The sequence below is a fragment of the Lissotriton helveticus genome, chromosome 7 (assembly GCF_964261635.1).
Source record: "Lissotriton helveticus chromosome 7, aLisHel1.1, whole genome shotgun sequence".
Taxonomy (NCBI): domain Eukaryota; kingdom Metazoa; phylum Chordata; class Amphibia; order Caudata; family Salamandridae; genus Lissotriton; species Lissotriton helveticus.
In genome coordinates this window covers 1,608,249,653-1,608,266,170 of record NC_136068.1, presented here as the reverse complement: position 1 = coordinate 1,608,266,170, position 16,518 = coordinate 1,608,249,653, and the positions used below count along the sequence as shown (strand labels likewise).

The following is a 16,518-nucleotide window of genomic DNA, read 5'->3' as shown; positions in this document are numbered from 1 at the left end:
GAGCTGGTGGGGAGACCAAAATAATAACTCTTGGGTAATGTGGACTGTTATGATCCTATGATCCTATTTTTTGGTCAGGTATATCATGGCATCTGTGCACATCAAAGGCATGCCTCTAGAAGTTCCTGTTCACTTCAAAGGCAAAACTGTGTATAAAAGAAGGACCTCAGACACTACCACTTCAGTACACTTCTAGACCTGTGGATACTATGCCACGAAGAAGGACTGCTGTGCTGAAACTAACCTTCCCGGGTCCCGCGACGTCACAGCTCCTTGCCGGGTCCCATTTACCTGCTCTCCTGCTGAACAGGGAGCAGGCAGCCTTCCTCCCCTCCCCTAAGCCAATCACAATGCTGCAAAGCCAGCGTTGTGATTGGTGGGGACGGCGCCCGGCCGGGCGCCTATTGGGAGGCCATTTTCTCTATGTAGGCTGTGCATGACTGATTGGCCGACCCCAGAGGGCAAACAGTCAGGGCCTGTAACATTGGGCAAGCCACTACTCCCGACCCGCCTGCCCCCAACCAGTCGTACCCTTCTGCTTTCTTGCAACGCGAGAAGCAGAAACATAAAATGGTCGTTTTACCATTTTATGTTTCTGCTTCTCTCACTGCGAGAAAGCAGTGAGGCGATGCTCCTCCGCCCTAATGAAGGAGCCACCCCTGTCAGTCTCTCTGCTGTTGGGAGTAGGCAGGGGACCTCCTCCTGTGCTGCCAGACTGAAACTAATAAATTACTTCAATCATTTAAGACTTTAGAGGTGCATGTGAAAGGAAAGCATACCTTTCACTTCTGATTTGCAGGTGGACCTGACCTTTTCCCAAAACCGGGACATTTATTTAAAATTAATAAAAGAGTTGGTACACACCCTAGTCAAAAAGGAAGATCATCCTGGAGTGATTCTGCTGTCATCCGATGACTTCAGCCAGCCATTCCTGGGGACGTCATCCCAGGCCATCCTGAAATCTGCCCACAGGGCTGATTATTTAAATGGGATGACTCTTACTGTAATCACAAAAACTACGCTAGGATGGTGTTCTGATGACTTCCACTGGCAGGGAGTGATTGCATCAGGATGAGTGATAATGACTCCAGGATGGGCTCTAGACAATTTAAGGATGACTGTCAATTATTCCAGGATGATCCTATAACCGCTCCAGGATGGAAGTGGATTACTCTGGAATGATCCCATGACAATTTCTGGATGAGTGTGGATTATTCCTGGATGATCCTATGACAGCTTCAGGATGGATATTGATTACATCAGACTGGCCCCATTATATTTTCAGTGTTGATTACGCTAAGATGATTTAATGCCAACGCAAAAATGAGCATGGATTACTTTAAATACTCTTGGATTATTTTAAACCAACTGAAGGCTAAGAGTGGATTACTCCCAGATGATCTAATTAATAATTTAGAATCATTAATAAATTATTACAGTTGAATTACATCTTGACAATTCCATGTTAGCAGCTTTTTACCCCTACTGCCAGTATTCCCTACTAGTTTAGGACTATGGATTTGCTGGTAAGAAAAACATTTGGCAGACCACCTGTTAGATGTACTTTCCTGTCAAAAACAGGCCACTTTGATGTAATATGCCTTTTTTACACAATACCAAGAATAGTTTGAAATGCCACAAGTTATAAAGTAAGGCACAGATTTATAAAACTGTCACTGAACGCAGTGCAGCACCCTAATTGGCTGTGTTGCATAACAGGGAGAGAGCAGGGAAGTGGCAGGTCTATCCCTCTCTCTAACACCACTACACTAGAATGCAATGTTGTCTGAGAGTCTAGCCTGGGTTTTGTACTGAAGGGTACTGTTCGTGGAAACTTTCCCATTTTTGATGAGTGTTGTACCAAATACCTATTTGCTTCGATTTGTAAATCCTGAAAAGGATTTTGATTCAGGTCTGCATTATAAAACAAGCAAACCAAACACAAAACTTCTCTAAATCTGGTCCTAATTCACAGATTAATTTTCTCCTGCTTTGGAAAGATTACTTTTTAATTCTACAGTGAGAGGTAGATACCTGTTTAAAATAAATCTGAAAAATGCAATTTTAGCTAGGTTTCTGCTGCAGAAATACCACAAGCACCTTCATACAAAAACAGTGGTCTGCAAGAATGTTATACTTTGCATTCAGATAAGCGTAACAACCAGTAGCGGCTTGCATAGGGCGTGCAACAGGGCGGTGGCACTGGCGGAGAGGGGCAGGGTAGCAACCACGGACATACAACAGAACGAAGGAAAGTAATTACATTCCTCCGTTCCGCGTATGTCCATGTTTGCTACCCTTCCCCTCCCCACAGCACGCCCTATACGAGCCGCTACTGTTTATGCATGCTGCTACTCCCATACTCATGACTCACTGGGACTTGCCTTATTTTGAGGTACAGAGCATTATTTGAAGCGGTTTGACATGGTGACCAGTGGCAAAAGACTAAACCAAACAGTGGTGAAATGAAAAATGTTCAAAAGGTATGTGTCAACATGTAATTTTATTTATCGCAAGCACATATTTAGCCCCATGGGGGCCAGGATACCGAACAAGAGGAAAAATCCAGAAAAAGTCCAGGAAAAAAAGGAGGGAAAAAAGGCCAGGCTACTGCAACCAGAACAAATTGCTTAACGGAAACCAGCAACTTAGTCGTTTGATTCTAGATTCTGAGTTTTCTTTAATCCTCTCCTAGCATTGCAAATCTTTATCGCCAGCTTCCTTCTCATACTTCTGTAGTCCAGTGATGGCCAGCCGTTGGTACTGCATACAGACTTCATAAACTCTGGAAAAATAAAATAACATACATCAGTATCATGTTACCACGACTATTTTTAGATTTTAATAGGGCTGAGCTTCCTTTAAAAAGTTTGTTCCATTATTTCATATAGAGTGCCAGATGAGATATTGTTAGGGTTACAAGGGTTCATAAGTGTAACATTAAGGGCACTTGGTCAAAGAGGCACATGCGGCTAAATAAAAGCTGCAAGCACAGTATTTTATATGTTCAGTTTGCTATCACCCATTCATCCAGTTTGAGCCCCTCACCTGGACCCCAGATTTAGAAATAAAATCACAACTCACAGCTTTGTGCCAGATTTGAAGCACAAACTCAGCACAAATTGTTAATAAATTACAAGACCCCCATTGCTCTTCTTGCTCTTTTGCCGACATCTGTTGAGTAATGATTGAGTCATCTTACATTATAAGATACCAGACCACACGTGCCAACCTTTAACACCAGGCACCATGTATAATAATGAATTTGCGCAATCCAAGATTGAATGAATGTTACTTTGAACATTTGTAATATCTTACCAAATAATGCATCAACCTTCTCCTCATCAAGGACAGCTGTTCCAGCACGAGCCTTCGTTACACCTTTTGCAGATGCAAGTTCTTTTGGAGAAAAAAGTATTTCGCTGATACCATTGAGAAGAAAACCTGCACTGTCCCGAGCTGCCTTGGCTTCCTCCAAGAGCTTGTGCAATTTCCGCTTTGGAACGAGAACATCTTTCAACCGTGAAGGATCATTTGAGTCCTTCACCAACTGCTACGTATCAGTCTGCAAAATAACACAACTATTAACTATTTGCCATCATGTTAGGTTACATATTAAAAAATATATATAGGAAGAGTGGTTTTTTGAGTTGGCATCTATACATGGCTAACAATGTAATATTTGCTAGGTTCCCTCCAACAGTATAAAGCAGCCATATTTAAAAACATTGCATGCAGAAAGATTTCAAAGTGCCAGAATAGCTTGCAATTATCTCTTGAAAAATATCCTGAATCATTAGACACTGTTTCTTCACTAAAAAAACTCAAGAGAAAAAATATATATTAACATATAAACTTCAAAACAGATTGACCACTTGCAATATATCTTCACACACTAGCCATAATATATAAATAAAGAGGTATTGATAATAAAGGACAAATGTACAATCTATCCATAACCAAGTAAGTAAGTTGTCCTTAATAGACAGTACACATTGTAAGCCTGAACTTGAACCTCCTGAAAAAAGTTGCCTAAATAAAATAGTTCATCCAAAAATGGCTGCCTTATAGTAGTGCCACAAGCTAAACGTTTCAGCCCTTTTCATAAGTGTTACATTTGTCTCTGGAGAGCAATCCAAGGCATATGTGAGGACATGCATGTTCATTTTTACTGTCCATTATTGGATTAATTAATCACAAATCTGGGTTTTTACTAAAACAGGTTGGTAATTTGTACCATTATCCTGCAGTTGCAAACTTATTATAAAGGTTTACTTATTGTGCTTACCAGACGATTGGAACAGAATCGTAGCTTTAAAATCTCTCTCTTCAGTGATTGTCCGACCAGCTTCATCTATATTTTCGACCAGCCATTTACAAAGAACTTCCCCGGGATTGTCCAAAAGCAGGACGTCACCAGTCTGCAATATAACACAACTATTACCTATTTGGCATTATGTTAGGTTACATACTAAAAATATATATATTACAAGTCATGGTTTTTGGATGTTAATTTGGCATTTGTACATGGCTAACAATCTAAGATTTGCTTGGTTGTCGGATGACAGACCAAATCTTAAAAAGACGGTCACAATCAGGGTGATGGGGAATCAGTCTCTGAAACATGGTCAGAGGAAGACCCACAAAGTTACCAACAACCTGCTGAGCAGTAATCCTGTGGCTAGCCATAATCCTGACCACGGGGCTTATTAGGATGGAGGATTTTCCGCATCCTCCGGGCCGGCGGAAGCCACCGCCGGCCCGGAGGATGCGAAAAATCCTCTGCGGACCCACCGCCACATTAGGGTGGCTGGTGGGTCCTGGTTTCCGTCCGCAGCTTTTCCGCCGCGGTTGGCTTACAACCGCGGCGGAAAAGCACTAATATGGTGACGGTGTCTCTCAGACACCATCAGCCACATTAGGATGTGCACAGAAACATGCTTTTCCGCGGCGGCTTTTCCGCCGTGGAAAAGCATGTGTAACTTCACTGCGGGGGCCCGTTGCGGGCCCCCTAGGTGAAGGGGGGGTGGGGGTGCACATGGGGGGTACCTATGGTACCCCCTGCATTTGTATGCAGAAAGCGGCAGGCACCGCGCGGTGCCTGCCACTTTCTACATTCAAATGCAATACGTGCATTTTTAACATTGCTGCGGGTGCAGCTTGAAGCCGCACCCGCCGCAATGTTAAAAATAGAGGATGTGACCGCCACCCTGGCGGTCACATCCTAATCTGCACAGAGGGAACGCCGCAGCCCATGCGGACGTTCCCTCCTACTCAGGGGTCGTGGACGGACTCAAGTCCATCCACGATCCTAATGACCCCCTAAGAAAGGAGACAACCAACACTGTGCAAAACAAGTAACAAAGTGTGGCTTTATCACAAAGATCTATATACTCCTAAACCATACGACTCACTTACCAGAGATAGCTAGACTCACCAGCACCTAATCTGCAGAGACACAGCAAAATTCAACAATAACCGACTAGAAAGAAAAAACAACACCAATTACTCACAAGACAACAAAATACACATTGAGCACAAATGCAAAAAAAGGTTTTCACACTCAATAAAACAAAAGCTACACATACTGCTATTAATGCACCATTAAAAAAACAAATTCATGCAGGGAAATGAAACTCATTTAGAGTAAATACACTATAAAAACGAATTCCTGGCTCTAGTGAAGCCCCCCCTCCCTCCCCCCAGGACAGAAGGCCACAAAAACGGGCTGATCTGTCCCCGGGAGGAGGAGGAGAAAGCAGCCACTAGTACCAAGAAAAAGTAGGAGGCAATCCTTGCCTAAGGGATTGCCCCCATGCCCAATAAAAACAATCCCCTGGCTCTAGGGGAGGGGGAAGAAGATCGGTTCAAATAAACTCCCACCATTGAAAGCGACCCTTGCCCAAGGAGTCACTTCCATTTCAACATAAAAAGAATCCCTGGTGCCTAGTGGGGTCATTCCTGCTGCACGATTGCGATGCCATTCACAATTGTACAGCAGGAATGCCCCGCAAAGAGACATCATTGGAGAGGAAAAACTATTTCCTCTATCCAGAGGGTGGTTGGAGGGAAAGTGAACTTGCAAAACTAAGATTTTCGCATGAACAAATCTACACATACATGTTTATGCTAAAATGCAGTTTACAGATATTTTCTAGGAGTACTATTTTTCTTGGGCTACTTCTGTAAATGTTTGTGAATTCACGAAAGCCGTATATCTGTACTGCATATATCATGGGTGCCCTTTTGACACTTTCTTTATTCATTGGGCTGCTAATTAGGCCTGGTGTTAACCATGACCTTTTGTATTTATTACATTTCTGTCTCTCTCTCTCTGTCAATCAACTGGCTTCATTGTAACAGCATTCTGCAATTTCACAAGAAGCATATCAGATTGTAGACAGTATGGCAAATGCCATAGTAATGCATGGATATGTTGAGCCTAGTGGTACCACACACAAACCACTATATGCCGACCACATGTTAACATCAACATAACATGTATTTGAGAAGTGCACGTTGACCCAAGGGTATCTTAGTGCTGAATAACAGATGTTTATTGTTACCCAATTCAATGGTACTCATTTTAAATACCTCCGTAGGGTGAATGGTAGAGTGGACCTGCACTCCTATGTATTGCCTTAGCTACACAACAGCCTACTGCAGTAGCAGCTCCTCAGTAGCAGCTGGCGAATATGGAAATTGCTGGAATGTACACATCCGCTGGGAACCTGGCCACACGAAGTGAATATCCCCTTCAATTGAAGTAAAACCAGTACAAACCAACGTTCATGCAACATTGATGGAGGCACCCTGACTCGCTGCCAACTCTAGCTACCCTCTCCCACATATGCCTTCTCTATGCTCTTGTGGCTACTTTGCTCTCTTACTGTCTTGCAATACTTTCTTGTCACCTCAGTCTTACTCTCCCTATGTTTCTGTTAGTCTCCTTTAGTCTCTCCTATGCTCCCCTGCTATCTCTGCGTCTACTCCTATCTCCATCTGCCTCTCCCTGGGGGGCCCACCTTCCTTTGTGTCCTCACCCCACTATCAGCATTCGCCTAGCCCCTCTCATGCCTTTGTAAGTGGCTGGTCATTTACTTTCTCCATCACTAGCCTCTCCTTTCATCCTGAGGTATGACGTAGAGAGGTCTGTGTTACTTACTTTCATCAATCGCCTTTTTATTTAAGAGCCAGAGCTAAGGAAACTCCCGAAAGGCGGCTACAGACTTCATTACACTGTAGGGGTATTTGGGTGTAAATAAAGCAGTGTCTAAGCATGGCTTAAAAACCTCCATAATTCAGTGTACAAAAACCTCCATAATTCAGTGTACAAAATCGAAAACCTATATTGTATTCCCTCAGCAAACACAGGAATTAAAATAAACAAGCATTTGCAATGCAATAGGTCTCACAAGTAGAGCCCTATTGTTAGTAATGGTTTCAAAATTTTGTCAGACACTGATTTTTTGGCTCCTAATCCATGTCCTAATTTTCTGGGTACATACCAGTGTTGAGGCCACCATTTATCGGCACTAAATTATGTTTGCTCCAATGCAAAACTCTGACAAATTAAGCTCAGCATATCAACTTAATTTTTAGCCTCGAACTACTCTTGTACATAGGGCCTCATTTATGAAAGCCTTGCGCCACCGATGCGTCACTTTTTCCCCATGTTAAAAGTGACGCACCGGTGGCGCAAGTCCTTCATAAATAAGGCCCATAGTGTTTACCTTTAAAAAAAAGGTTTTTAATTTTCAGTTCTACTAGCGTTTATCTTGTTTTATTATTAAAAGCCATTAGCATGAGAGGTGCTGCGCTCTTTCCTCGACCTGCGCCCTGTCTCTGTGCAGCCTGAAACTTAGGGGGTGGAGGCGGGGGGCTGGGCGGGGGTATGAGTCCCTCTCCAACACGTATTTATAGCTAGTGAATCTACAATGCCATACAAAATTATGTTACAGAGACTGACGCCCTTTATCTAACTTGCCTTTCTTGTTTGAAAGTACTGGGAAACCATCTTTAAAAGTTTCGCGAAAAATTAGCATGCTGGCCAAGACGTGCATTGTGTATCACAATGAAGACAGGATTAAATTGCCCTGAAGCTGGGCAACCACCGAACAGAACAAGTGAAAAGGAAACCGCTAAATACAGAGAGACATCTATCCTTCCTGTTGGCATGCATTCATTCATCCATACATACATCCACCCAATCATCCGTTCATCGGTCCGCCCATCCATCCATACATTTGCCTGTTTATCCATACGACAAACATGAATTCATCCACCCAGGCATCCATTCTGTCTCCCATCAATTTCAATATACTTAATCATACATCCACGCGTTCAATCAGTCACCAACCTATGCACCCACCCATCCTTCCATACCATCAAGTTCCTCCAGCCAAACATCCATTCATTCACCCATCCATTCCCCTTCTTTTGTGTGTACTAATGTATACCGTGTATTTTGACCCTACCATACCTCCCACAGGCAGTTTACACCACAAAGTAGCAGACAGCTGGCCCACGTGGGTACATTTCCAATTCAAAAGATTCGCTCACCTTTCCTTGTGTATTTTATACTGAATGTAACATCTTAAGCGTCCCTTTTTTTTAAATATGCAAGTCAATGAATTGATAACATTATTGTGCAATATGGAAAATAACTGCCTGGTGTAATATTGTTCCTGTGAATTTTAGGTACTGGGTACGGTGCTGTGGGCGTGCAATGATAAATGTTAGGAGAAATTACGTAATGATCGGCCGCCTTTCACAGACAGTGTCCATCTGGTGCAGTCGGGGGAGGCCATCACTAGAAAATGAAAACATTCTGAAACCAGAGACAATACAAGGGAGTATACACGTGTATAATCTACTGATACAACATTACCACGTTGAACCCTAAATAGCCAGAAAAGAGATCATGGAGAACCTGGAAGGGGGGGGGGGGGGGAATCCCAGATGATTTTCAGTCTCTTTAAATAAATCTATGATTTTTCGATTCTTGAGCACCTTTGAGCGCTGCGGCGCTCCAGCAGTGGGTCGTCAGGTGTGCTGCAGCAGCAATACCCCACACCCCCTTCCAGGCGCTAGCTAGCATCTGCAGGGTCACTAATGTCGGTGGGCCCGTCGGAGCAGAGACCTGTTCAAAAGAACGTTTTGAATCCTTCCCACACTTTTCAACATTTGTTAACATGATTTTTTTAGTCACTAAACCTTGATTGTTTAGGCTACTTGTGAGCACAGATATGAGGAAAAAAAACGGGCGAGTAACCATATAAATAATCCAGGTTCCAATTCGCTCTAAACCGGTCCTGCGGTTTCCTTACCCGATATGTCACAATCAGTCATTTTCCTGCTTCCAGTTGTATGCGCGCAAAGTCGCGTAAATTAAAGAGCGAAGCCGCACCACATTACCCCTTAAAAACGCCATTGCTCCCTCACGGTTTTCCTTGGTGCTTCCAATGACGTCACTTCCGGCGCTCCCGGATGTGCGTAGGCTTGTGCAAGTCCACCTGTGAGTTAGGTTCCTGCATCAAGGTGAGTGGGAAGCAGAGAGTGAACATTTGGAAAATTAAACAATTAAGCCATTTCTAATTGTGTAAAAACTGAATGCAAGGTATACAGAGGTTATGCCAAAGATGGGCACACTCCACCAACTAAGGTTTCCCCGAAACACCACCGCACACGGACATCTTCGGTTCTCCTCCGTATCTTGCTGTACGCTCCTTCTGATCTGGGGACCAGAGTCGGTAACAGGCGTTACTGGCATGTCCTCTTGCACCCGAGGTCACTTGTGGAGTTCTAGTTCTTAAAACTCGTGACGTCACTATTTGGAGGGATGGGATCATTGTCATACTGAGGCGGTGGGGGACAGGCAGAATATTACATATGGAGGAGGGGGAGATGAATGGGACGTCACCTCGCTGCACACATTTTATAACCTCCACGAAGAGGAGGTAGCACGGACAGGCATGATATCGGTAAGCTAGCTCAGAGGGCTTAGCTTTAGCTGTGGAGATCCCAACAAAGTAAACTCAGACTTTTTATTCTGCCGAAGATTAATAAAAACCACTTATGTACCTGCATAATAATTTACATTTTTGAACATTACTTTCGTTGGCAGTCACAGTTTAGATGACAACATAAAGCCAATATAAAGAATACATGAAAACACATTACTACTAAGTGTAGGGCTTGTGAACTGTGCACACCTCTTCTCATATCACCAGCAGTGAAAGCGACCAGCTGAGCACCGCTCGAGCAAAGCATGCGTTGAAACCGGGTTACTGCGAAGTGGGCCATTAAAGACTTCTGGGCACTAATGAATACGTGCACACATTTCTGCACACTTCTTAATGAGAATTGGAGGCAGGGTGGAATGTGCACAGATTTCACACTTTCTATCAATACTGCCCAGCTGGGCTCTCTGAGAACTCTTCTTTAGCATCACTGAAAAAGTGAACATCAACAGCGGTTCTTCTCTTACTGCCACCAGACAAGACACACTGAGGAAAGCTTCGTACACCAACTCGTTATAGGAAACAATAATGCAGAGAGGCCCCAGGAGCCGTGAGTTAAAAAAAAATATTTTGCAGACTGGAAATAAAACAGATTTAACTCAGTGCTGCAAAATTCTCACAAGACATTTTTGGTGGTAGCGTGCTTTATAAAGCTCCATTAACATAACATGGATCTTTATGTATCGTGTTGAAGCTTTTAAGAAGCACTTCCTTATCCCAGGTGGAGTTTCAAAATGCTCCAATTTGCATTGGGTTTACTTCTCGCGTGGGTGATTCACATGAGTGTTAGCTGCATTTTGGCCTATGTAGGGGGTGTTGTCGAGGGGTGCAGGGCTTCATTTGTACGGGTTATTGCAGTTGGTGGGTACTGCCACTTAATTTTGGGGACTGAAACCAAGACATATTTTATCATTAGACTCTGAGCAAGAGAGAGAACACCAGAAAGTGTGAAAAATGAGAGAGTAAGATAGGAGCATTGTGACACAGGGAGCAAGCAGAAACGATAAAGCGTCTGCAAGAGGGAGCTAAAGAGGCAGGAAATGTAGGGTGGGGGAAGAGGCAGAAGATAAAATCAAGACTAGACAGCCTCTGTGCTCGGCTGATCCGGCAGCAGGGTCTAAAGAAAAGCTTTCTCCTGTGTGCGCATGGTTTGTGAGTGTGGTGTGTTTCTGTGCATCTTTATCGGTTGCTGTACATTGAGCAGTCTGTGCCTGGCTGGGCATGCGCATTTGGAAAACTATGTGTTGAGCTTTTGTGTGCACCACTGTATGTCTGTTTGCCTGCCTGTACTTCAGTCTGTGTCTGTATGCGAGCTAGTTAGTGTTTGTCAGTGTGTATTAATGAAAGCATGATGTATTTGTGGTGGTACATATGTGCATCACTGTGCATTGTGAAAAACAAGCACAAATGGGCGTTACTACAGCACTGCATAAGTAGGATACATAAGTTCGCTACTGTATAATTGTGTTGATCAAGAAACGTACGGTGGCATTGACGCAAAGGGACACATATTTCAGTTAGTCCAGCACTGGCGTTGTCATAATTGGATAATATAAATTGCCGAAATATTGTGGAAAAAGGTCCTAATGTGAGCTTTATTGCATTTTTATGCAGTTGCAAAGCATCTGAAGCATTACAGAACTTGGACATATGTGCATTAATGTGCGGCTAGGGTGACTAATCACACATGAGCAAACTGCAGCACTGTGGAGATTAGGCAAACGCGCATTACTGCAGTTGTTATGAAAATGTGAAATGCGCCTTACTTCAGGAGCCTAAAAACTAGGCGCATTCTTGTATCACTATCAAACTGGGTAAAACGTGCAAAAGTGCAGCACTGGAGACTGCGTGAATAAGTGAATTATTCTAGGATTCTGAAAACGGGCTAACTGCATTGCTGCATCTCTGTGTGCAGACTGTACAAAATATGCTTCAGTGCAGCTCATTTTTGAAAACTGACATTTGTGCTCAACTATACAGTGTGGAAAATAATGTGTACTTTTGTAGCGCGGCCACTAAAGTGAAAGCGCCCCACGCTGGTAATTAAGCGTGGCAGCTAAAGTGAAAGCGGGCCGAACTGTAAATTAATTAATTAAATAAGTGCAGCTGCTATAGTTAAAGCGGACCGCACTGTAATTTAAATAAATACATTATGAATGCGAGCGGCGTGCTGCGATGGAGTGGGTGAAAGAGGAGAAAATCATTAAAGAAAATTGTGCTTACCGACTTATCAAACAGACTGTGTAACGACTCAGGTAAAAACTCCAGTCATTATGGGAGGTTACACATGCAGACAAGGCTGTACCAAGGAGGGACTAGTAAGCCTATTTACAAATTAAAAGCAACAATTTAGCAAAGATAGTAACAGGAGCCAATTGAAGAGATGGGCGTGAAATGGGCGGAGCTTCTATGCCTAACCTTAATACAGCATGCCTCGCAGAGCAGCACATGCGCTGCCCAGGCTCAACCTGAAAGGCACTTCTGCAAAAATGTATGTAAATACGTCATAGTTGACAAGTTTGCCATGTCGATGCATGACTGGTTAGGACAGTCCCTTTTTTTCATATAAATCTGGAATTTGTAGTCTTATTTAACCCAGTATAAAACCAGGACTCAAGTCCCAGAATTCTAAGAATAACATGAGACTGGAGTAACTAGTGTAGCAGGGACCTTGGAAACAGGCAGCTATGATGCTTGCTACAAAGATTACATGGACATGCTGAGACCCAAACCTGGTACGTTGTTGCCATCCTGACTTATTACATAAGATCCACCTTTAAGTACCACTAGGCATTCTGGAACTTGTAGTTGCAATTTTATAATTTTCCTGCTCAATGTTTTGGGTGATAAATCAAAGACTGGCTGAAATTTAACCTCGTGGGATAGGGTCAGTTGAGAACTTTGCTTGTGCAGCTGCATATTTCCTCGCAGTGGCCCATCTTATATTTGATCACTGTAGTCACTTTTGGCGTTTGTGTGTTACATTTTTCTCCAATTACCCATCTACACTTGAAGTATAGTAATTCTCAAAACATCAGGAGCAATTTCATAATGTTAAAAAGAAATGACGCTGGTGGAGATTTGGATGTTTATTTTCAAATCATCAAGCACAATTGGATCTTATGAAGTAATCACTTACTCATTCTTAAATCCTCCTGAAGTCATCAGGAATAGTCACACCTTGTGAAGTCATCAAATACACATTCTTAAATCTTCTGAAGACATCAAGAATAGTCACACCTTGTGAAGTCATCACATTCTCATTCGTAAATCCTCCTCTAGTCATCAGGAATAGTCACACCTTGTTAAGTCATCAGATGCCCATTTTCAAGTCATTCGCAAGTCATCAAGCTCAAGTTTCTTAAGTCTGCTGATGACTTCAAGTGCTTGATGATGTCTGATGCTGTGAGAATGACTTCTAGAGTAGTTGGATGATCATCTAATAACTCTGGGATGGCTTCTAAAGTAATCTTGTTTGACCTGGGCAGGGACACCCCTCTGAACACCGGGACTGTCCGGGGAAATCAGGGACATCTGGTCACCCTATCGGTGGGCCCCACCAGCAACCACTGACTCAAATTGAGCACTGATAACGTGTTAATATCGCTTCTTACGTATATTATATAGCTCCTATATCTTGTATATCTCTTCTTACAAAGCGCCATGTAAAGACTATGGGCCTGATTTAGGGTTTGCAAACGGGTTCCCGTGTCATAAAGGCGCCAGATATCCCAATTGCCTTACTACCCGTGGCAGAGGATGTAATGCAAGTGTAATATCCCGACCCGGATATCCCCCATTCACATTTATGACGCAGTAGCGTGTCCGCCGAACACTATTCAGGCTCTTTGTTCTGCCAGTGGTGACGTGGCACTGCTTCCCTGCTGGGCCCTGGGACCTGGAAGGTGGGGGGGGGGGATAGCTACAGTCCTGAGGCAGCAAGGGGAGGGGTGGGACGTGGGTTCTGCTTCTGTAGACAGTTCACTGCTCCCGAGGGACCTCCGGGGGTGGGGCTCCAGAATTAATGTATTGACTTTTTGAAAGGGAAAGGAGACCGGACCCGAGGGTGGGGCGGGGGGAGGTGTACTGCAGCTCTCTCTGATAGTCCCTCAGGTAGCAGTCAAGCAAGGGGGCGGGGGAGGGGGAGAGGCAGTGAAACCGTAGAACTGTTCTCCCCCCCTACCCTCCCCCCCACCTCCCTCCCTCCTGGTGCAGGATGCTGGCAGCAACGTTTCTCTCGCAGAACTGCTGTTCTGTGGTATAAACAGAAACGCGGTTTATACAATAGACCTGTCCCCCAATCTGGGTGCAGACTGCCTTCTACATATTTAACCCAGCAGAGCTCCCCTCCTCCCACTCGGAGAGCAGGTTCGATGTGCACCTCTTCAGTCTTCCACATTTGTGGGGTGTCATCTAATTTATTTATTTATGTATTTATTTATGTGATTTTATATAGCGCGAACTTTACCCGAAGGTGTCCGAGCGCTTTACATAAGAACCAGTGGAGAAACATAAGGATTTAGGATTACATGCGTTACATAAAGGATACAAACAGAAAAAATTGCAAATGTACAAGATGTAAAGTCACACAAGGAGGAGATACAAATGGATATACTCTAAGAGTCACATAGGATTCGTAGATAGTCAAAGGTCTACTGCATGTACTAGTGATTAGAGTTATCTCTATACATAGGGAAGGGATATGACTAGATATACTCTAAGAGTCACATAGGAATGGTAGAGAGTACAAAGGTCTACTGCATATACTAGTGATTAGAGTTATCTCTATATACATAAGGAAGGGATACAAATGGATATACTTTAAGAGTCACATAGGAATGGTAGAGATTATATAGGTCTACTGCATATACTAGTGATTAGAGTTATCTCTATATACATAGGGAAGGGATATGACTGGATATACTCTAAGGGTCACATAGGAATGGTAGAGAGTACAAAGGTCTACTGCATATACTAGTGATTAGAGTTATCTCTATATACATAAGGAAGGGATACAAATGGATATACTTTAAGAGTCACATAGGAATGGTAGAGATTATATAGGTCTACTGCATATACTAGTGATTAGAGTTATCTCTATATACATAGGGAAGGGATAAGACTGGATATACTCTAAGAGTCACATAGGAATGGTAGAGAGCACAGCGGTCTACTGCATATACTAGTGATTAGAGTTATCTCTATATACATAGGGAAGGGATAAGACTGGATATACTCTAAGAGTCACATAGGAATGGTAGAGAGTACAAAGGTCTACTGCATATACTAGTGATTAGAGTTATCTCTATATACATAAGGAAGGGATACAAATGGATATACTTTAAGAGTCACATAGGAATGGTAGAGAGTATATAGGTCTAATGCATATACTAGTGATTAGAGTTATCTCTATAAACACAAGGAAGGGATACAAATGGATATACTCTAAGAGTCACATAGGAATGGTAGAGAGTACAAAGGTCTACTGCATATACTAGTGATTAGAGTTATCTCTATATACATAAGGAAGGGATACAAATGGATATACTTTAAGAGTCAATTAGGAATGGTAGAGATTATATAGGTCTACTGCATATACTAGTGATTAGAGTTATCTCTATATACATAGGGAAGGGATATGACTGGATATACTCTAAGAGTCACATAGGAATGGTAGAGAGCACAGCGGTCTACTGCATATACTAGTGATTAGAGTTATCTCTATATACATAGGGAAGGGATAAGACTGGATATACTCTAAGAGTCACATAGGAATGGTAGAGAGTACAAAGGTCTACTGCATATACTAGTGATTAGAGTTATCTCTATATACATAAGGAAGGGATACACATGGATATACTTTAAGAGTCACATAGGAATGGTAGAGAGTATATAGGTCTACTGCATATACTAGTGATTAGAGTTATCTCTATAAACACAAGGAAGGGATACAAATGGATATACTCTAAGAGTCACATAGGAATGGTAGAGAGTATACAGGTCTACTGCATGTATTAGTGATTAGAGTTATCTCTATATAAATAAGGAAGGGATACAAATGGATATACTCTAAGGGTCACATAGGAATGGTAGAGAGTACAAAGGTCTACTGCATATACTAGTGATTAGAGTTATCTCTATATACAGAAAAGCAGAGTTCCATTAGGTGGGGTCGGAGGGGGGATGCAGTCATAGCACCAAGGGAGGGACAGAGAAGGGCAGGAAAGTGAGACAAACCAGAGAGGGAAGCAGATAGTAAGGAGTAAGACAGCGAGGAGTGTGTCAGAGGCAGCAGGAGAGACAATAGGTCAAGTCAAGTTAAACCACTTTATTCGATTAATAAAAATCATAAAAGTATGCTATACATATACAAAACAATTAAAAAATATTTAAAAGAAGTGTATATACAAGATAAAAATACAGTACAAATTCATTTTAAAAGCATTAACAATTGATTACTAGTTTAAAGCAGTTGAGTGGTGTACTTTAGCAATAT

At 42.7% G+C, this 16,518-nt stretch overlaps 1 long non-coding RNA gene across 1 annotated transcript; it reads right to left on the bottom strand.

Annotated features, from left to right (window-relative positions):
• Positions 1-2,495: 2,495 nt before the first annotated feature.
• Positions 2,496-9,446, bottom strand: LOC144770587 (uncharacterized). Its single transcript, XR_013598943.1, has 4 exons — positions 5,419-9,446; positions 4,289-4,421; positions 3,319-3,565; positions 2,496-2,785 (listed from the first exon to the last, which is right to left on the bottom strand). It is a non-coding gene; the product is annotated as an uncharacterized LOC144770587 (long non-coding RNA).
• Between the last annotated feature and the right edge of the window lie 7,072 nt (positions 9,447-16,518).